Source organism: Protopterus annectens, chromosome 10.part0 (assembly GCF_019279795.1).
Source record: "Protopterus annectens isolate FY-2018-M chromosome 10.part0, PAN1.0, whole genome shotgun sequence".
Taxonomy (NCBI): domain Eukaryota; kingdom Metazoa; phylum Chordata; order Ceratodontiformes; family Protopteridae; genus Protopterus; species Protopterus annectens.
Window position 1 is genome coordinate 1753066460 of NC_056744.1, and position 23268 is coordinate 1753089727.

General features: G+C 40.5%; 1 protein-coding gene across 3 annotated transcripts in view; it reads left to right on the forward strand.

Moving 5' to 3' along the window:
• The window catches only part of LOC122813975, a 602906-nt gene that overhangs the window by 136772 nt on the left and 442866 nt on the right, over window positions 1–23268 (forward strand). The gene's annotated exons all lie outside the window — the stretch shown is intronic.

The following is a 23268-nucleotide window of genomic DNA, read 5'->3' on the forward strand; positions in this document are numbered from 1 at the left end:
TTCATGCTTCTGGTTTCAGTGGATACTGTGAAACTCTAGGGAGAGGCTTTGATGGATACAATTTTATTTTTACTGGTTCTGCAGATTTTAATATACCTACTTCATTAGCAATGTGTAGCCCATACGTCAGCAAGTACCTGCTACAGCAGTTTTTTTCAGCTGTCTGTATGTCTTTAAAAGGCTGTTCTTTAACTTCTGCTAAGACTGCTAATACATCCCCCTCTGATTTTGTTGATACATTCAAATACACCCCTTCTGGTGTACAGTAAATAGTACAACCCAGTTTGCATAACAGGTCTGTCCCTAGCAAATTTACCAGTGCAGTAGTACTCAAAAGAAAAGAATGCCTTTAATTGTTCGTAAATAAATGAGTATAGGTTCTAAAACAGAATAAGTAACAGTAGCATTTGTTACTCCAACTGACTTTACTTTATGTTTTGATACTGGTATCTGACTATTTGAGATAACTTTTAATACAGACCTAGTGGCTCCAGTATCTACCAGGAAATTAATTTTCTTTGAATTTATTTCTACATTAACACAGGGTCCCTTTTGCTCTATTGACAGCAAATGATCAAGATTTATTTCTGTTTTATTACTCTGACATAGTCAGTAGAGCGATTCCTGAATTCTTCCACTTTGCAGAGGTGGTGGAGGAAATGCAGTATTGTTATAATTTAGCTGCCATTCACTCCAGCTATCTTGGGCTCTCAGCATTTGTTTGTGTGGGCATTCTCCTCTCTAATGTCCTGTTTCACTACAACTGAGGCAAGATCTGTCAGATGAGTCATGAGGGGGCACTGCCAGTTCATTGTTGCCAACCAGCTGGATCTTGTTCCCATCCACCAGCACTCTTACTAAATCCCCTAGCAACAGCAATTCCTTTCTCCCTTCCCCTGCCTCTACTTCATCCCACTGTGGCTTCTAGCTGTCTTATTTGCAAAGTTAACAGCTTATCCTCAGCATTCTTTCATTTTCCCTGATACTCAGCACAGTGATTTGCAGCACTTAATAAGGAGTCCAAGTCCTTCCTTGCAAGTCTATAGGCACTTGTTTTATTTCATTTTATTCACTGGCTTGCAAACCCTGCATAAAAGTAGCTGCAATAGCTGGCTTAGCTTGTTCTTCTGGGTCTGGTACTCCTGAATGTCTAGCAAACATTATTTTGAGACAACTCAAATAATCTGCAGAGCCTTCCCCTTTATTTTGCTTACATGCCCGTATCTTTGACCAATCTGCCTTAACTTGACGCACTTCTGTAAATTTATTCACCAACCCTATCCTTTTGTCTATTATTGCATTCCCTTTGAGAGTAAAATCTGTTATTTTAGCCTTCTCAAGTAATTGTATTCTTATTTCTTCTGATGTAACTACTCAAAGCTGCTGGTTTAACTCTGTTAAAGTAGGGTTGTAATATTCTATTACAGTTTTTAATTAATCCTTAAACCTTAATGGAGCGTCTCTAATATTTGGAAAACTTTTAGACATGGTATGCAAAGCAGCAGGGGTCCATAGGCAATGAACAAGCTCTCTATTATTAGTCCACAAAATTTCTCTGAGGAGCAAAAAGATCCTCTCCAGAGGCAGTACCCTCTTGTCCTACCCTATCATGTGAGTACATGTGATGAGCCACAGGAGTGCCAAATATTAGTGCTCCTGTTGGAGAGATAGAAGCTTGTTAAGAATGATAGGAAGAAGAACCCCCTTTGACTGCAAATGTCTGTTCTGAAGATGAGGGTTGACCAGGGGAACTAGGTTGAGATATAACAGTACCATGCTGACATGGTCTCCAGTTGTCTGAAATGCAGGGGTCTGAGAAACAGCAGAATCTTGTAGAGGAGCCACCCATACCGGTACATATGGGGGTAAAGGTAAAGGACTACTGGAGACTGGATCATCTCTTCAGAAGTCTCTGCTTTTCACCAACTTTTCTTCCAAAAAACTGCCAAAACAGGATAAAGGGATCCTTTTTACTGGTCTGTACTACTGTCTTCCCTTCTTTTACCTGTTGCTCTTTTATTTTTGGCATGTTATTGTAATCTTTATGCTTGACTTATTTTCCCATTTTTTTTCTTTTTAGAACTTCAATATAAAATAAATAAAATACTGCCATTTGTACTTTTTTTTTTTTTTTTTCCAAACACCCTTCAATTTCCACCCCTCATCTCTCATACATTTAGTTCCATTTAATGGAAAGGACAATAATGATAATTTTCTCAACCACTCATTCAAATACAAACTACCACTTCTTTTTCATATTTACAACTACTAAATATGCAGTGATTCCTTTATAATATATTGATCCCTTTTGCTTATTTTTCCTGCATTTCCCCTTTTCCTTAATTTCTTTATCTACCTGGATTCTGGTAATTTAAAATAGATATATATCAGTTCATACCATTCAGGGGAAGGATATCAGTTCACATACCATTTAATGAAGGAAAGGAGTAAAGGTTTTTTTGCATTGCATTCCTTTATTCACCCTTTCCCATCATGAGCTCAACATTTACAGCTCCAGCATTGCGATTGGCATAATGGGGCAGATAAGTACTGTGTCCAAAGCTGACCACTCTTTCAGACCCTCTAAGGGGTACTTTCACACAGTTGCACCTATGTCCCAGTATGCTTTGGGCTCATGAACTTGATTTACCAGCACACACACCTATGTCCCAGCATGCTGTAGGCTCATGAGCTTGATTTACAAACACACACACCTATGTCCCAACATGTTATAGGCTCATGAACTTGATTTAGCAGCACACACCCATGTCCCGACATGCTATAGGCTCATGAACTTGATTTAACTTTAACTTTTTTTCCCTCTCTTTTCGCTCACAATTTAAACAGCACAAAACATCTCTCATGCCTCTTAACTTTTAGCCTTTTGGGTACCTCCCTCGACACAGGGTGCATCCTTGTGTTAATTTTCCCTTTTTGTTGTAGGCACATACACTTTAATAAACTTTTCCTTATTTCCTCTGGGGGTTCTCCCACTATTACTTTACATATACCTAACAAGCAAACTCAATCATTCAATAAAACGGTTATTCACTCATTCCACTCTTTTAACTGCAGTTATCTAAGAGAGAGAGAAAACATTTTTTATAAATCCATTTTCCCCATTTAGTCTAGCAGCAGTTTGCACAGCCTGAATAGTCAGGTATCTGAATCTCTGACTATCCCATACAAAACAGCATGGAATTCACAGAAGTACTTTCTGTGCTGGGCCCTTGTAATTTATTCCACACTGTCCTGCAGCAGTACCAAAGTTCAGAATCCGAGTCATAGCACCAAAGTTCACAAATAAATAACATAGAGTTTTACCTTTTAGTCTTGAGTCAAGAATAACACTTCAGGATGTGCAAAGTATTTGTTTATTCCATAAACAGTGCTGGGAGACTGCCTGCCAAGATTTTGAAATCTGTCTCAAAGAAAGGAAAAAACACTACATATAAAACTTTTCTTATCAATTTCATGCATGCAGAACTTTGACATTACATTACTTTCAACAAATCAATGTATTTAAAAATGTCTTCATCCCTCATGATTCTCTCTCAGATCTTCATGTGAACACTTGACAAATATGCCGTTTTAAAACATAAACTACCTGGTCTAAGAATTTATCTTTTAACTTTGTAACATTCAGTACCAGCCAACACTATCTTATAGACATCCTTATAAAGATTCATCCCCCACCATGAGAAGGCCAAAGTGTACTGTTAATTAATCTGGTTTCAAAAGATTCCTGGCACATTTCTGAAACTAGAGTGTTTAAGCATAGTATAACATCATAACATCCTTTAACTCCTTCAGCACTTACTTCATTTTCAGCAATCTGTCAATACAGAGAGTGCAGTTATAAGACACTTGAAATATAAAGCTACAACTTATGTGAAACTATAATTTGCATAATTATGCATCTGTTTTTAATTTTTTTCTTTTGACATAAACATATTATAACGTTTTATTTTATTCATTTGTGAAAAAGCTACAAGTTAATATGCATTTTGTGAAGAAGAATCATGAGACATAATATTTTTCTGGAGCAATAGTAATAAGTCAAACTGTACCATAGAAAATCATATATTTTATTCTACTTTCATATGTTCTTTGTCTTTTGGTTACAGATTGGTCCCTCATAATCTGTTTCTATAATTTTGTGTCATTTTATATAATTTTTATATGATAGTTCCCCAAATGAGCTGATCTCTTATTTTGATTAGAACAACGCTTATCTATCTCCTTACTTCAAAACTAAACTAGGTATTAACTATATACATGTGTTTATGAAGGCAATAGAGCTAATACTCTATAAAAGCAGCAGTGTAAAGCTTCTTCTAGTCTTTTCTAATCAGACTGAAACACTCACTTTGGCTAGAGAATATCACTGATCTATTTGTTTCACTTGCTTGATGCTAATAAATTAAATATCTTATTGCTGAAGCTGCCCCTCTAGCCTTGTCTTGCTATACAACCAACATGCTGTCAACTTTCTTTCACTTAATATATCACTTAAATGTTTTTATTCTTTTTTGTAGGGTTTTCATTCTTGCAACTTGTGCACATTTTTAAGATTTCCCCACTAATTTCATTAGATGTTTCAAATGCTGCCGCTATTTTCAAAAGGTCAGACTTGTTACCTATCAGGGCAAAGTATCATCATTCACTTTTAATCAATCCTGTCCTGTCAAGGAAGGTAAGCTGTCTTACAACAGCACTATAGACAGACTAGGTCAGTCTGCAGACTGAGAATCTTCCACTCTGAAACCCGGTAACAAATTTGACTTCATCCAAAGAGCATACAATATCAAATACTTATTTTCTCACTAGTACTTAATGATTTCCATGATTTTTAAGATACCATCCAATGTACATGTTACATTGTAGTTATAACAAACATTTTAACCATTCACATATCCCCCTGCATTTACTACTTTCTTCACTCAGTGCTTCCAATGTTATTTTTTTTGTCTTGTTTTTTTTTTTTTTTTTTTTTTTTGTGAATCTTTATATCCATCCTTCTTTCAGGCAGCATACTTGTAACTTTGCATTCATTCCTAGACGTGATTCATATTAAAGCTAACTTTATGCATCAACTGTTTGTTTCATCATACAGTACATATTAGTTTCCTTTTTCATTCATCATTCATGTACTTTTCCTCTTCATTCTCCCACTGTTATAGAACCTTTACTAAAAGCAGCATAACATAGTTTAGAAACTGAAAGCAAATGAGACATTCACCAGGCAGTATGCAGTATAGCTGTTCCCTTCAGTTAAATCTAAACTTTCATTTTAAGTAAAAATTCAGATATAATACTTATATTTTATATTGATATTAATCAAATAGTTGTTTTAACTTGGGTACTTAGTGATTTCAATGATTTTAGAATAGCACTCAGAATCCAACTCACATTTTGGTTATATCACATCATTTTGCATTATCCACAAGTACTATCCTCATTTAATGTTATTGTTGAATTTTTTATTGAATCTCCCACTTTTTTGAAAATTATTTCAACTCCTTTGTTTCATTCATCATGTTCTTTTTGAAAACAGGAACAAGCTTCACTGGAAATCTCTTCTCTGAAGTGTCTATAGTTTGTTTTTCTGCATTTGTTGACTGGTTGCTTATTCCTTTGCTACCTTCTCCTGCCTCCAGTTCTGCTTTTGTTTTAATCAGTTCATCTTGTGCCTGTCAAAAGTCTCTGTAAGTTTTTAACCTAGATAGGTAGAAGACTCAAAGTACTGCAGGATACAATAACCTGAAACAAAGTTTAATTTATCTGCAGATTATTATGGAAGAAAGAAAAGCATTTTTATTTGTGTTTGTAATGAAAAGTCATTATCCACATATACTATTGTATCCCCAAACTTTAGATTTCTTTCCCTTCCTCCACAAAATAAAAAAAAACTTCCTCCTTTAGCTGGTATGTCTGCAGTTTAATCAATATAGGTCTTGGCTTCTTTCTTAGTGTCAGATTAAAATATTTATTTTGTGTGCTCTGTCTATTTTAATATCATCAAAAGAAAGCATTGTCAATATGTTGAGGCATTTTCTCATAAAGTGTTTACAGTTCTTCTCATTGATTTGCTATGGTATTGCTGTAAACCTCAAGTTGTCTATGTAAAATCTATCTGAGTTCAGCCAGTTTCTTTACCATTTGTTCATATTTTAGTTGCTGTTTCACCATTTTTCTTTCAACTATTTTTCAGCAGTGTTCTTACCAGTTATTTCCTCTGAAGCCTGCTTAAAACATCTGTTTCCTGCAGCCTTTTGTTATTTATCTTTATATAGTCAAATGAGGAGCCACTTATCTTGAAAATCTCAGAATTCATTTGTTCAAACTTTCTCTCTGACATGATTGAGGGATTTTCTCATTCAGCTGCCTTTATCATCTCCTTTGCCAGTCTCTGCTTCACATTGCTTTTAATCCCCTTCTGAGTTTTCACAGCTGGCCTCACTTTTACTTCACTTTCTCTCTTCTTTGCTGACCTTCTGGATTTCATAGACACTTTAACTACCAAGTTCTGCTAACAAATTAAAGTAATGTGCAGACTTTTGCTATTTTTAATGGCACTCAAACCAAAGCACTGTTTTCACCTGCTTACACTACAGCCACCATCATGGAATCTTCACCTGATTTTTTTTTACATTGATTTTCAGGAGTTAGAACAGTTGAAGCTTTTCTGAATCAAATATCAAGTATCAAACTCTGAAAGATGATGAACACCAGTTAAAAAACAAAGATGTAAAAAGATAATTACAATTTGTTTTAAGAATGAGCGTGCAAACTTCATATTATACTTTGAGATGGACAGAGTATGCTGGTGTTGTCTCATCCTCACAAAGTGTTGAACACTGACACTTTATGGGACAAAAGCTTAAAACTTAAAGTAAAACTTACCTTCTGAGAGGAAGGTTCAAGCACTTGCCTCATTTCTTTTTTTTTTTTGGGGGGGGTGATGTTCTCTCAGGGGCAGTAAGTTCCTATTTCAATTGTGGAGCTTTGGGGCATTTGGCTGTCAGCTGTATGCTTTAAACATTTCAGGCATTTAATTTTGGGCACTTGGTTAAGGATTTTTCAGACTCTGTCATTTGCAGTTTATGTGGTGGGGCACTCGCGTGTTTTGTCTTAAAGTCTGTAAAGAAGGTGAATCTGATATTTTATTGAGAAGGGGCCTTCAGTGATCCATATATGAGTGAGCACTCCTCAGAACATCAAAGGAGCATGCCAGTTTGTTTCTGAATTAACAGAAGCTATTGAACTGTTTGTGACAGTGAATGTCATTGGTGACAATCCATAGAAAGGACGTAATAGTGCTATGGAGATGGTGGAACTGGCCTGTTGAGATACAAGAGAAAGGGGGTGGGATAAGGGGTAGCAAAAAGATTATGGATGAGAAAGTAAAAGGCTTACACAAAGTTAGAAGACGAGAGTAAGGAGGGGAATGGGAAAAGAGGATATTAGAAAGGAAGAATGAAAAAGCTAAGTAATCAAAACAGGGAAAGAAAAAAATGATCTTTCTACAGGTGAGCAGTTTAAATGTAAGTAGTCTCTATTCTGGTTGTATAAACATTGCATTGATACATTATATTTAACTTCTTACATTGAATATTGTGGTGTTTTGGGGTACCTAGTTGTGGACTGAGTCCAAGGTGGGAAATTTTGGATCACATACTTCTTCAAGGTTGGGATAACTGTGATGGTTTGAAAATAACTATTAAAAATCTGGATATCTGAGTGTCTAAGGTGAATCAACTGTTGTATTCTGAGCATCACTTGCTCTAGTTCCAGTAACTTGCTGCCAATCATAAACCAATCACAATCAGTGGCCCCTTCACAAAAAAGTATTTTTTGCAAGGTAGCTTCTCCTGTCTGATGCAAACATGATTAACTCTGGCCCCATGTACTTGCTCTCTAAATATACTTCACCCAAGGTCAATCAAACTTAGAAAAAGTATATTTAGTAACACCATATGTGTTTTCGAGTATCATGCATGCTAATATACCAACGAGCATTCTTCTACAAGCAAATGAGCCATGAGTAGCTGAAGGCTGACCAAGTAAAAGACCACTGGCTAAGGTTCTTTGTTTACAAGATGGGAGGATAATGATAATGGACTTTAGGCTTCAAAACAGGGATTCTGGTCCTTCAGGTGTATACACCCTTCGTAGCAGAGCAGGTAGGCTGAGTGTCTAATGGGATATAAGACTGGTTTGGGACACAAAGGGATAGTATGTCTGGGAGTCATCAGCTCTACCTTGAATAGAGCCACTTGCAGTGAAGGAGCATGAGTAGTTATACTAACGATGTTCATGAAAGGACATATATGAGTCTGTGTGGTTCAGAGATGGGTGGTAGGGGTTGAATAAGAAGGCCTATGAATGATCCTGCATGAGTTATGATTTTATATGCTGAAAGGTAGATGTTTATTTTCTTATTTACAGTAGATAATGAGTTCTGGAATCATAGTTTTGTATTGTTGGGTATTTCTCTAGGTCAGTGGTGACTATGCTTAGTGGGCACTGCAGACTGAACTCTTAATTACAGCAAGATCAAGGTGTGTGTGTGTGTGTGTGTGTGTGTGTGTGTGTGTGTGTGTGTGTGTGTGTGTGTGAGACAGGTGGAGGTGAAATGCGGCGGAATGCTTGATTGTTATGGAAGAGTTGAATGGCTGGGTTCAGTGATAGGAAACCACCAAACTTATGCTAAAGATAACTCTGAAGTTGTTAATTGTCTTCCTATTCATCACTAATGAGTTTGGCCTTATACCAAGCTTGCTTGCACTATAAACCTCTCGAGCTAAGCTGCTACCCACAATGCCCTTCACTCCGTTACCTCAGATCTTGTTTGCCGTACAGCCATATAGCAGCATTTCACCAAGCACTCCAGCTAAGTGTTATATTTTTTTCAAAGTTTATAAGTATTTGTGAGTTCTTTCCTGTCAGTTTGATATCTTTTCTCTAATTACTTACTCAGCTCTAGCCACAGGTATTTCTTTTCGTACCATTGTTGGTATTGACCCTTTTACCCTTGTGGTATTCCCAATACCAGTGTTGGTATTCCCCTCTCTCTAACTTTCTTCCAGCTAGCATGTGTGTGTTCCTTCTGTTATGTCAGAAAAGAAAGGGACTATGGGGTTTAAACACTGCTCTTCTTGCAGTGGTAAACTCCCGAATAGTGATTTACATGAAGAATGTGTGTATTGTTTGGGGGTTCCGCACTTATCGGCAAAACCTCCATGTGACATTTGTGCCAGCTTCAGTCAGTGGACACTGAATGAAAGACGAAACAAGTTAATCCTTAAGGGCCTGCTTCCTTCGCCTTTCTCGGAGGCTATTTCTGCGTCAGAGGTCTCATCCCCTCCTTCTGTGGACAAGAAACGTCCTCGTTCAGACCCCTCTTCGCCGGCCGGTGATAGGGGCAAAAGTCATAAGCACAAGGCCCACAAGATTTCTGCTGAGCACCATATCGCCTAGTCGGTTTTGACCACCTCGGCTCCAAGTTTGGCTCCAGTGCTTCATACCGAGGTCAACTCGTCAGTGCCGGCTCCAATGACTACGGCACCCACTACAACTTCGGTTCCAACCAGTTTGCCTGTCTCTACCTCAGCACCGACGTCCCCCATCTCCGCTCCAACGTCAGTTCCGACAACAGCTTCGGAGCCGCTATTGTCCTCCACCCCAGCGGTGACCTCGGCTCTGAGCCCGTTCTCAGCTCTGATTATTTCCCTGCTGTTGGTTTCTAAACTGGAATTGTCTGTGCCATTTTTCAATACACCACGGACCCAGTACTCTCCATCTGCGGATCCATTTGCCAGACAGGCCTTCAGCCCTTTTTTGGACTGGCATAATTCACCCTCAGGGGCATCAGTAAGGTCCACCAGGAGCCTATCAGAATTGGATTTGGTGTGCCTCTTTGATCAGCTGCTGACCGCCAGGGGAATTACAAATTTTCCTAGAGTCCATCCCACTCCGGGCTTACCTTATGTATTCTTCTCCCTTGGATTCCTCGGTTCCGAGGATCATATCTCCGCCATCAGCGAGAGGACCCCTTACCTCTGTGCTGACAATGACTGTGAATGAGGCTCAAAGGCCCCTTTGGGTGTCGGTTCCATCGGAACCCACCCTTTCTCAATCTCATGCTTGGGGGGGGTGGAACTCTCGGTTCCGGCCACAGTTCTAGGTTGTGTTGCCAGTCCCGTCTTTGGGTCTGAGGGTGACTCCTGCCCCGGTTTTGCTTGAGGCCACATCCCTGGGAGCGGACCGCATGGAGTTGGGTGTGACTAAGGTTCCGAAATTGTCTTCTTCGGTTCCAGGCTCCCATTCCTCTTTAGGCGGGCCTGCTTCCTGGGTGATAGAGAGGGTGCTTGCTTCGAGCAATCCTCCTACGTTGGACCTTCCACCCATTCTCTCTGAGCTACAGCTATCAAAGGCCACCTCACCCAGTGCTCCGAAAGTGCAAGGCCCAGGAAACCCCTCTTCAGGGTATTTCCCTTTCTGAGTCTTCTTTGGATGCTCCCACCTAAGAACCCCCTTGGAAATGGGAGTGTAAAAGGAAACACATGGACTCCCCAAAGGAGTCCCTCATGGAAGATACTGACTACAATTATGGGGAAGGATCCCCATGGTCACCCCCTGACGATGTCTCATTTGGAGACATCCTGGAAATCTTGAAGCAGAGGAGTGACTGGAAGCCCTCCAATCCTTCCTCGAAGGAATCCGTATTCCTGCAGGCCTTCCACTCTCGGCCCTCTACTTCTTGGGTGACCCCCCCCCTGCCAATGAATTGGTCAAGTTCATCATGCAATGTGTATGGAAGAATCCTGACACCGTTGAGGCCATCCCCAGGAGATCAGATAAGATACTCTCCCCTCCAGAGGATCAACCCCATTGATCTAGAGGTTTGCCAGTAGACGCTATGGAGGATGGCAGCGGCCATGAAAAGGGACCTTGCTTGGAAAGTACTGCTGTCCACTCGCCCAACAGAGAGCCCCGGGTGGTGGACAGGTTAGGGAAGCGAGTTTTTGCGTCAGCAACCTTTGCTGTCAGGTCTCTGAACTTTTTAGCACATTTTATGAGGCTCCAGAGAGATTTCATCACCGCGCTCTCTGGAGCCCTCGCTGGTCAAGTTTCGGATGGGGCACGTGATAAAGTTGCTTCCCAACTTGCCACTCTAGACTCAATCTCCAATTTGTCCATGGGGTTGCTGTCCCATGCAACCGAAGGAGAGGCTAGAGCTGCGGGTGCTGGCGTAGTTATGAGACGCCACGCCTGGATGCACATTTGTGACTTGGTGGACTCCTTCAAGGCTTCCTTTTTAAACGCCCCTATCGAACCATCAGCTCTGTTTGGTGCTAAGGTCAAGGATACATTAGCCAGGTGTGAGCAGGACGGGAAGACCGTGTCTGCTGTGGGTCTTTGTTTTTCCAAACCTCAGCACTCCTTCTCCAGGAACCAGAGGAGTGGAAAGATGTGGCACAAAAAGTCTCAAGGTCCTTTCCATGAGGCACGTGGTGAGGACTCCCCCAGAGGCAGAGGGGGTTCCAATAATGGAAGATGCCTTTTTCAGGGCAGAGGGGGCCCCTGAAATCAGAACTCCAGAGATTCTTTCTCAGGAAGATTGTATCAATGCTCCTGAAGCATAGCCCGATTGCTTTCCTCTGGAAGCAGTTGGGGCGCGTTTCTCTCTGCACCAATTACAAATGATCAGTGGGTGCAGAGAATAATTTCCAGAGGCTATCACATTCCCCTAATCTCTTATCCAAGACCTACGAAATCCCTTCCCGATATCCCACCCAGTCAAATGGAGGAGGCAGCTTCCCAAATACGAAAGCTATGTCAAAAACGAGTCATCCAACCGGTCCCCCCAGACCAGTGGGGATCAGGGTTTTACTCAAGATTCTTTTTAGTGCCAAAGAAGACCGGGAACTGGAGGCCCATTTTGGATCTCAGCCAGCTAAACAAATCAGTGGTTCAGACTGAGTTCCGCATGGTCACGATTCAATCCATCCTCACCTTTCTGTGGGAGGGTGTGTGGATGTGCTCGTTAGACCTTCGGGTTGTGTATTACCACATCAGAATGGACAAGCCCTCCAGGAGTCTTCTTCACGTCTGGCTGGGAGCCAATCACTACCAATTTAGACCCCTGCCATTCTGTCTCTCAATGGCCCCCAGAGTATTCACAAAATGCCTAGCAGTGGTCACAGCTCATCTGAGACTTCAGGGATTCCAGTTGTTTCCATATTTAGACGATTGCCCTCCGCTACACTCTAGTTCTAGCGTCACTGGGCATCACCATTCACTGGGAAAAATCCAACCTTCAGCCCTCACAACAATTGGAATTTATAGGGGCAGTATTCAACACTCAGTCAAGTCTGGTCTCTCTTCCCCCTCACAGGCTTCAGAGATTAAGGGCACAAGTTCAAGTGATACTCTGTCGAAGAAAGGTGTCTGCAAGGGAAGTTCTTCAGGTTCTGGGGTCTATGGCGGCAGCCATCCCAATTATTCCCTAGCCAGATTACACATGAGACTGCTACAATGGCTCCTTCTGTCCCAGTGGATATCCAACCTTCATCCTCTGAGCTCACAGATTCTCATCACCAACACCTACAAACAAGATCTCCTCTGGTGGATGAGTACAGACAAAAATCTTTGGTGTCGCCCCTTCCAGGCTCCCCAACCCAGCGCCACGGTGACCACGGATGCTTCCCTGATAGGGTGAGGTCTCCACTTCCAGGGAAAGTCAATCCAAGGCACATGGTCCAGCATAGAGGTCAACTTGCATATCAATGTCCTGGAGTTAAGAGCATTGCTATTGGCGTTGCAAGCATTCCATCAGGAATGATTTGCTATCCAATCGGACAACATGTCCGTTATCTGGTACATAAACAAACAGGGAGGGTCCAAATCCTACCCCCTATTTCATGAAGCCATGAGACTCTGACATTGAGCGCTAGCTTCCAACCACTTTCTGATCGCAACGCATATCCCGGGGAGCTCTAACGTGATTGCGGACAGGCTGAGCAGATGCATCCTCCGTACTCACGAGTGGTCTCTCACTCCGAGTGTGACGGCGAAAATCTTCAGCCATTGGGGCCAGCCATGCTGCGATCTTTTCGCCTCCCCCTCAAACACAAAATGTGGTAGCTACTTTGCACTCTTTCCCCCTCACAGGGAGTCACCAAGAGACACTTTGATTCATGATTGGCCTGAGGGTCTCCTTTATGCTTATCCTCCAATATCTCTCATCCCCCTGTTTTTAAGGAAAGCTATTCGGTTGAGAAGCAAAGTGATCCTCATTGCCCCATTCTGGCCTCGTCGAGTGTGGTTTCCCTTCCTCCAACCTCACCTGTTACAACCTCCTTGAATCCTAGACACTCGTCAGGACCTCATATCTCACCCACACAGGCTGACTCCACCAAATCTGTCCATGCTCAAGCTGATGGCTTGGCTTTTCCACTTCCGTTAGTCGCCAGGCAGGAAACCCTCTCCTCATCTGTCCGTGACATTATCCTGGCCTCCCATAAACCATCCACCAGAAAACTTTACAGGGACAAATGGGAAAGATTCTCTATCTGGTCACATAATCGGAAGCTAAATCCGTTTTCAGCTCCTGTAGCTACTATTCTTCATTACCTTGCTGAGTTGTTCGACAATGGTCCATCATCTTCCACCATTCGAGGCCATTTAGTAGCTATTTCCAACTTCCATAATGGTTCAGATGGAGTCCCGCTTATTTCCACCCGACTTTGCAAGACCTTCCTCAAGGGAATTTTCCACAGCAGACCTCCCATCAGGCAGTCGGTGGAGGCATGGAATCTCTCCCGGGTTCCCCAGTCTCTCTGTCTACCACTCTTTGAGTCTGCTGCGACATATGATCTAAAATTCCTGTCATGGAAATCCTTGTTTCTGGTGGCGGTCACTTCAGCCAGACTAATATCCGAGTTGCAAGCCTTATGTGTCAAGAGCCCTTATCTGATCTTCCATAAGGACAGAGTATCACTTCGTACTAATCCATCCTTTCTCCCCCAAGTGGTTTCCGACTTCTATTAACCAGTCCATCGAGCTCCGTGTATTTTTTCCAAATTATTCAAACAAGGGAGAATACTGCCTACATTCATTGGATATTCATTGACAATTACATTTCTACCTGGACAGAACTAAGTCCTTTCACAAGTCGGACCAACTTTTCATTTCCTTTTCTGGTCTTAGAATGGGGTGTGCAGTATCTAAAGTTACTTTGTCAAAATAGCTCAGGGATTGCATTAGCTTCTCATATTCACTTACGAATGAATCTAAGCCTGATCAAATCAAAGCTCACTCAACTAGGGCTATCGCAGCATCGGTTGCCTTCCACTCTAGTGCCTCCATGGATGACATCTGTGCAGCAGCCATTTGGGCTAAACCCCATACCTTCATCAAGCATTACAAATTGGATCTGATTTCTAGGGGAAGAGTGGCCTTTGGCTCAATGATTCTCAGGAATGTTCTTCCATGAGGGCCACCCAGGTTCTCCAAGTAGCTTGGAATTCTGCCCCATCAGTGATGAACAGGAAGAAGATCAACAACTTCAGATAAAGAAGTTATGTCTTACCATAACGTTCCATCTGAGTTGTTGATCTTCCAGTCATCACACCCTCCCACCGACCCCCACCAAAGGCTCCTAGCAGATCTTCTGGGTCTTTGTGGTGTTTCAGAGTTTTTGCACAGAGACGGCCTCTGACTTTCTGATTTTCTGTTTTCTTCTATATGTTGCATGCAAACTTGATCTGAGGTAACTGAGTGAAGGGCATTGTGTGTAGCAGCTTAGCTCGAGAGTTTTTTGGTGCATGCAAGCTTGGTATAAGGCCGACTCGGTTCCGAGGGTATGGAACCGAACCCATCAGTGATGATTGGAAGAAGATCAACAACTCAGATGGAATGTTATGGTAAGACATAACTTCTTTTTTTTTGTGAAAGAAGGAGTAAGACAGGGTAGGAATAAGCCGGAGACGATAGTGCACTTTGTGGCTTCAGTACTGAAATTGTTTTAATGTAAGTGAGAAGCATAAATGACAGCAAAAGATCGAAAGTCAGCATATTATTTAGGAGAAACTGATGGTCATGGACAGTGCCACACAAATTTAGAACACATGTGCCTCTGTCCAGGACAAACTGATGGTTTTGGATAATATGGTGATGAAGACTTTCACAGATACAAAGGGCTGCACATGGGGCACTGAACATATGGAAAAGTGTATCAGAGTTTTATCACAACCCTTACGTTACTGAGTTTAAATGGCACCCAAGAAAGTTAAATGGGGGGTGGGGGGTGGAGGTGCTTCAGAACTGAAGGTGAAAATGTCCATAAGTATATAACATTTACCACCCATTCCATGTACCTGGGTTCAGATAGTAGTCCAGGTGCTGGAGGATTCAAGGGATGGGATGAGTAGCCATTGTTAGCTGACCTGTCCTGGCTGCGAGGTTGTATATTCTGAGGCATTTGCACCATTAATAACTCTCTGGTGAAAACTGAGAACTCAGTCGGAGAGCTCCCTGGGAGAAGCAAGGTTTCCTGAGGGGGTAACCACTAACATCCTCAAGTTTTACTCAGTGACAGTTGGGACCCGGATCAGAAAATAAAATGTAAAAAAATGAAAACTAGATAACATCAGAAAAACTGAGCCACCTGTAGTGACACTCTTTTCCTCCAGCCATGACTATGACCAGCTGGGATGGGAAAAAAATGGGTCAATAGAGTGTATGGAAGATTCTGGTGGTCAGAAGAAGAAGATGATTCCTCCAAAAATTATGCTTAGGAGTGTCTTCAGGATGTGATGAAATAGGGAATCATTTTAAAAGATGTTTGGTGACATGCTATTTTCAGTAGGGTACATAGATATCTAAAACAAGGTAATAAAGCTGATGTTCAGGAAAAGCCTATTAGCCTTTTGAGTACTTAAATCAGGCTGTTAGATATTTTACTGGTGGAAAGATTTTAGAGTGTGATTGGCCAGTGTATAGGATCAGACTAAGTTAGTAGGATCTCAGGGTGATGCATGCATAACATGGTAATGTAGCTGTGTGAGTTATGGGATAATGGAGACTGGAAAGCTTTAATAATTAATTTTTATTTAAGTAGCTGAAAGATGGTTAACATGCCTTCTTAGTTTTGAGAGTGGTACAAGTTACGTACTTTAAGGTCCAGAAGATGAGCTTAGTAAATATATTTGTTGTTCCTGGCTCCTAACTTGTTCCTAGTTTTACTTTGATGTGCCTCTTAATTGTTATTATATAGTTGAATGAGACTGTTAGATGGTTACTCCAAGGGAGTGAGAAATAAAGCCACATACGTGGATGATGTGACATTGTGTATAGTGCTAGAAGGATCTGTATGTTATTGTTGATTAGATTAGGGATCATGTAAAGATGTTAGAATCTCATTAACCTTTTGACATAACTCTAGACAAAGCATTTTCCATTTGTGAAAATCACCTCTTAGTTTTTTCTTTAGTTCATCATGTCTTCTTAATACACTCCCCAGTTGTACTTCCTAGTAACATGGTATCTGACTATGCAGCATCCCTTAAGCAAGTTGCTCTTACATTTGCCTTCTAAGTGAAATGTTTATTTTTATCTTGAATTTTATCACATCATTGATGTACTGAATGCTTTTGGAGTATTCCAACAATCAGGTACTGCCTTTTTTCAGTAGTAGCAATTTTGTATGGGGTCTCCCTAGACATATAACTTTAGATCCCCAAAGAGAATAAGTTTATTCCCTTTCAAATAATCTGTTTCTAAGGTGGGCAGGGGTGCAGTAGTTATTATGTTGCAATTTGTCAGTAAGAATATTTGAGTATTATGGTTCTAGCTGACACCGATAGCCAATGATATTTGGAGGGTGTGGTACAGTGGTGTTCCCTGTTGTTTTATAGGTGAATATTTTATTTTCTGGGATTTGGAGTACGGAAGAGTTTTGTAGAGACAGAGTATGGAAATGATGGGCAGCAGATATTTTAAGTAGGTCAGCAATATGCTGATTCCTATAACACATCTGAATTCTAATGTCAGTAAATTGGGCAATTTTTAAGAGACCTTTAGCTGAGTCTGTGACTTGTTGACTATTATTTGTGTGGGAGTGAAGGAAAGGTTATGGCTTCAAACACAATTGTTAATATATCTGGGATATAGTGCCTGATCTGGTAATAATGGTGATGTCTGTTTAAAGAAGGCAGTTTATATTAGGGGAGATCCCCACTCTGCGAGAATCCCATGAATATAAAGCTTATTTATATTTGGGTATTGTGACCCATTGTCATTTTCTTTCTGACAGAAAGTTTTTAAATCATACATTATATTTACTTTGATACAGAAACCACAGGATATACTTCTAGTACTGTGACATGGTCATCTGTCTAAAAGACATGTTTCACATCTAGAAAAATAGCACCAGTAAAGCTCTGGAAAACAGCCATTGACTATATAGTATTGCAGATTTGGCTAGTGAAGGAAACTATAATGATAAACATTCAGTAATTTTGATACAAAGTAAGCTATTTGTCTGTTAAGATAAAATATTTGAAATTTAATCTAGAAATTGATTGTACATTATTCTTTTTGGAGTTTGAGCCAGTGGACAAATAACTGTGATGTTTTGGAAATCTTCTGCATTCAAAGGGGAAGGGACATTAGGCAGTGGAATAATGAGTGCACGCTTAAAGCTGTGTGTGATGGAGCAGGTCTTTGCATCTTAGGATGTAAATGCAAAGAAACTGTGCCTTGTAATATGTCTGCCAACGTTTAGAATTTTGGGGAAGATTGTATAAAATTCATGCTTATAACTGCAGCTGAGCTTATCTAAAAGACTGTGGGCTTTTAATGATTCTTTAAAGTAAAATGGTGGGCATTGCAGGTACTTCTGTAGGATAGTGTTGAGTCACTCCTTGCTGCTGAACATGGAGTCTGACTGCAGAAACAACATTATCTTCAATGTCATTTATCACGTTATTGTTAAGTACAGAAGGTGCGGCACATTTAGGAAAAAGCTTGTTAGTGGTTATGTGTCTTACTGTTTGTCATAATTGTTTGGATTGAATAAGATGTCTTTCTTGGATATACCTAACACAGTTTCTTTTGAGGGCATTATTTATAATTTTTACATAGTCTGATGCCTCTTTTAGAAACTTGTATACTTCATTTACTGAAGGAAATGTTTCAGTTCAATATTTCTGTGTGACTTTTCAGATACAAGTACAAGTGGATTTAATCATTTGCATTCTTGTTTGTGATATATTTTCCTATATTGAAAGGTTTGCAAGGATTTAAGGTGAATGCTTATGTTTTCTAGCAAGATTTCTTGAATAAGTTCATTTGCAGAGGATAAATAGTGTGAAAGACAGTGCTGTACCAGAAAATGTGCTCTTCAAATCCTTTACTTACAGAATATCCTCTCCACCATTTTAGAGTAAAGCTACAGACAATTTAACTAACTTAGTAGTGGCCTTGGAAACATCAATGGGATCGACCTTTGATTTGCTTCACTAAGCTGAATTTCTACGATTTTTGCCCACTTGAACAAGATTGATTGTCAAGGTCTTAGAGAAACTAAACAAAATAATGGCTTGTGGACTTGGTTTTTACACTGTTTCTAGAGTTTATTAATACATTTTACTTATAACAGTTGTTTTTAAATGGAATTTTATTCTGCGTGAGTTGTTAAAGGAGATACATGCTGGAAGAAAGTTATATATCTAGCTATTATGTAAGCTTCCGAGTTATTTCATATGGTCTAAAGAAACTGCATTATTTTCTAAGAAAAGGTAGTTTAGTCGAAGTGATTCTGTCCGGACCACAGAGTACATTCAGCATCAGAAGAGAGAACAGAAAGGTCATTAAGTCTGAGAGGTGAAGCTTAGGAAGTCTACATACAATTCAATGCCTTTTTTTGAATAAATGATGAGTGGCCTGACTGGAAGGGAGTCTTTACAAAAACTTGCCATGAAGGATTAGATGGAAAGTCTTTCCTGCGTCACTGAAATGAGATGCTTTGATCAACTTCCACACTGTTTTGTATGAGGTGTGGTCTTGGTCCAATGTATAACAAGCTATGCAGCATTATAGTAGATACTTATACACTGAGAAAAACAAGCACCTGCAACACTTCTCTCAGTCAGGGCTATTTTTGGCTTTTTATTGTCCCAAATCAATCTTCTAGAAAGTGTTTTGAAGGTGAAAAATAGGGAGAAGACAAGGTGTGGACAATGACTGGCCTGCATGACTGAATCTAAAGCTAAAGTCATGTATGCACCAGTCTTATTTTCTTTTAGAGTGATCTAGAATTTTAAAAACACATTTTGTTTTTACATGGTTCCTTTATCAAATATTTAGTTAGATCAGCCCTGGGTCCATGACATAGAAAAATAAACTGCTGTCTATGACTCGGATAGCCTGACTTGCAGCTCAGCATTGCTACAGCCTGATGGCAGTGAGTAGGAATAAACAGCTGATGCCTAGTTACTCATCCTGGGGGGGGGGTCCCAGTTACTGCAGTAATAATACCTAGTGTGTGCAGGTGTCCTGCATGCAGGACTGGATCAGAGATATACTTATAGGTTCATAGGTAGGTACTAGGCTGTCGGCCCAAGGGTCTACGTAAGCCTAGCCAACAAGGTTCCCTGGCTTACGCCACCCAAGAAAGTTATTTTCCTGTGCCACTGTCGAGCAGAGACACAGAAGTGATCCCCAGGGTGTATTTCCTATTTCCCATCCACTCATCAAGATTTTTCTTGAAGAGTGCTAATGAAGAACTTTGCTTGACATAGATGGGTAGCCTGTTCCAGAGTATGGGAAGTCTCTGGGATAGGAATCTATCCCTCCAGCATGTCCTGTTTATTGTGGTGACAAGGTTTAGGTCCCTAGAGCGTGTAGCTCGGAGGGATTGGGATTTCTTTAGGTGTAGCATGTCCAACAGCTCTGGGTTTGACACAGCTTTATATGTTAGGCAGAGATCACCTCGGAGTAGGCGATATGCTATGGAGTAAAGCTGGAGTTTTTTGAGATGGTCAGTGTAGGGCATTTGTTTGAGTCCAGTAATCCTCTTTGTGAGGTACTTCTGTGGCCTTTCCAGCTGCTGCAGATGTCTTGTGAGGTACATTCCAAAGGGGCATTGTACTCTATAATGGGTCTAATGAGTGTTGAGTAGAGGGGAACGATGACCTCTTTTTTCCTGGATGAGAACCCTTTTATGATGAGGTGTGCCACGTAGAAGGACTTCCTGACTACTGTGGCGATGTGACTATCAAAGGAGAGACTACTGTCCACCTGGGTCCCAAGGTCTCTTATCATGCATTCGGTGTTAAGTAGATTGCTGCCTATGTGGTAGTTCATGGGTACAGAGTTTTTACCAAAGGGGATGACACTGCACTGTTTGGCATTGAGCTTGAGGCCATGGCTCTGACACCAGGCATCTGTCTCAGAGAGGCCCTTCTGTAGGATGTTCACATCATTTGGGGACTTGACTATGGCTCCTAGTTTGCATTCATCTGCGAACTTCGTTAGCCAGATGCCTTCTGTGTTAGCCTGTATTTCAGAGAAGTAGATACCAAACAGGAGCAGTCCCAGGACAGAACCCTGTGGTACTCCACTTGTCACTGGTTTGAGGTCAGATTTGGAGTCTGCAACTTTTACAGTGTGGGTTCTGTCAGTGAGCCAGTTGGCAACCCATCTTGTGACGTAGGGATTTATGCCTAGTTTATTGAGTTTAGCTATAATTCCAGAATGGGGGATGGTGTTGAAAGCCTTGGCGAGGTCAAGATAGGCTGTGTGAACCACCTTACCCTCATCTATGGCTTTGGTGACTGCCTCAAAGAAGTCGATCAGGTTCAGTAGGCATGATCTGCCTTTCACAAACCCGAACTGGGTGGGATCCAGAGTTTGGAGGTTACCAATGTCTTTGTTTATGAGTTCCATGATTATAAAGCCCGTTACAATAGCCTTCAATACACATATGAGAAAATAGACATAGGTAGATGGGAGACAACGTGTGTCCCTGTGGTGAGGTAGGTGCGCATGTGAACCACTAGGAGTGGGATTAGGTTAAGCAGAACCTTTCCTGAGTCCAGCCTTACAGAATGATGCTAATTATGGGGGTGGGGGCATCAGGATGTTCTGAAGCCTGGGGCCAGTTAGGATCTGGCCTGAAACACAAGAGACTCTTGCCTGGAGAGGTGAAGCTAAATCCTCAAGCTGCTCGGGTGTGGGTGCTTCCTGTCACTCTGTGATAGCTGAGGCAGTGAGGCAAGGCACAGAAACTTCAGTCCCTGCCTAGATAATGGCTCTTTCCAGCTGACTGTCTCCCTGGGGAGACTGGGAACTATCCTCTCCCTGGAGAATGAGTGGGTTGAAGACACATTTAAAGGAAGGCTGATGGTCAGCAGGTAGGTGGAACAAAAAGAATTTAAAAAATGTTTTAGAGCATCCTATGACATTGAATAAATTTGAACCTCTAGAAGATACTAGAAACTAGTTTTGACTTTGAAAATGCAGATGTACGTAGCTTATATAATATCATGTGCAGCTAGATTTAGGAGTTAGTGATGCTGTTAAGACTGCAGTGAGTTACAGAGAAGGTGTTTATTTTAAGAGGTTCTTATGCATACAGAACTGGATGTAAAATTGAGACTCATCTTGAGCTTTCTTCAGTGATTTTTGGTGACCCTGAAATTAGAATAAATATTACAGGGTGTGAGGAACTTCACAGATGCATAGAAGCAGGAGTTTATAATTTCTCTGCAGATGTTTTATATGTATGCAATGTGTTCTGAATCATATGTCTCAACCTGCAGACACTGAAAACAGGTACAAAGGTTCTTGAACAGTAGATACATTCAGCCAAAAATCCGGGCAATAATTAACATAAAATTTGTATACGGAAAAGCACAAAAAATCATCCCACTTTTAGTAGGACAATGTTACTTACTACACAAACAACTGAAAAACCAAGTAACAAAAATGACACACAAATGTAAGCACATTATCAAAAACACTGTAAATTTGTAGACCTTAATGAATAGTACAGCAACAATCTACCTCACAAAGTCATTTTGCTGCAGCAGCAATGTGGGCCATCTTTCTTTAAATTATCAGTGTTGCCATTATGTTGGCTATGTAACCTGGTTTCCTGTGTGCTAAACTGCTTTCAAATCATGTGTGACTGGGTATTCAGAATATTTTGTAAAGGGGTAAATTTAAGCCTGAAAACAGGGACAAACCTCCAAAAATAGCTACAGTGTGTGAATTTGAAAATCAAGCCTGAAAACAGGTATGTACCATCAAAATATGTAAAGTTGAGAGGTCTGATTTGAATGTACGTAATCATTCTGATGACATCTGCAGTGTTTGTTTTATTTCAACTGTACCTTATTTGTGATTGCATAACTGATCCACATAACATTTCTGGTGTGCCGAGAAGGGGGAGGTACAACAGTAACCTTCAATGAAGCCAAGATCTCTTTCAATGATACTAGTGGATTTAAAGGGTCTTTGAAACTGGTAATTATATACAACTGTTTCTCAGGATGATAGCAAAGGATCTGGTAACTCTCAAAGTACTTTCATTTTAAAACCTTATTATAAATCCTTGCAGCTGTCTAGCATTTTTCTAAATGCTATTTTTATTTGTTGAATTCCTTTATGTAAATGATAGATTTTTAGCTTTAGTTGTTTCTGTATTATATTCAGCAAATTCTATGAGGAATTAATAGTTTCAGTTTTATTTTTGCATTCTCTAATTTAGTAATCTCAAAGAATATCCCTTAAAATTGCTTTGGGATATCTAACTGAAGTTTATGATAACCAGAATTCAAAGAATTATAATTTAAAATTGTCTGTAATGTCTTCTTTAACCAAAGTTGAAAATAAAGATTTTAAAATTAAAGTATGTTGAATGTCCATGCCATGGGCACATCACCTGTGTGGTATTTAGAAATGATACAGAAGTGTAATCTGGTAGGTAGTTTCGGAGTGTTTGTTATGGATCTAACAAGAACACTCCCAAGAGACAAGGATTTTATGCATTTTGGAATGCACTGTGTGGAAGATGGGGGTAATAAGTGAATCCTGACCACATTTCTGGAGTGTGATGGGGCACTGTATCTCTGAAGAGGGCTTTTTATGATGTGTGTTTCATTGGATATATAAGTGACACTGAGAGCTCCAGGTAACCGGCACTACAAAATCAGGAAAAGGGATTTTTTTCATATTTTCACTAATTTTTCAGAA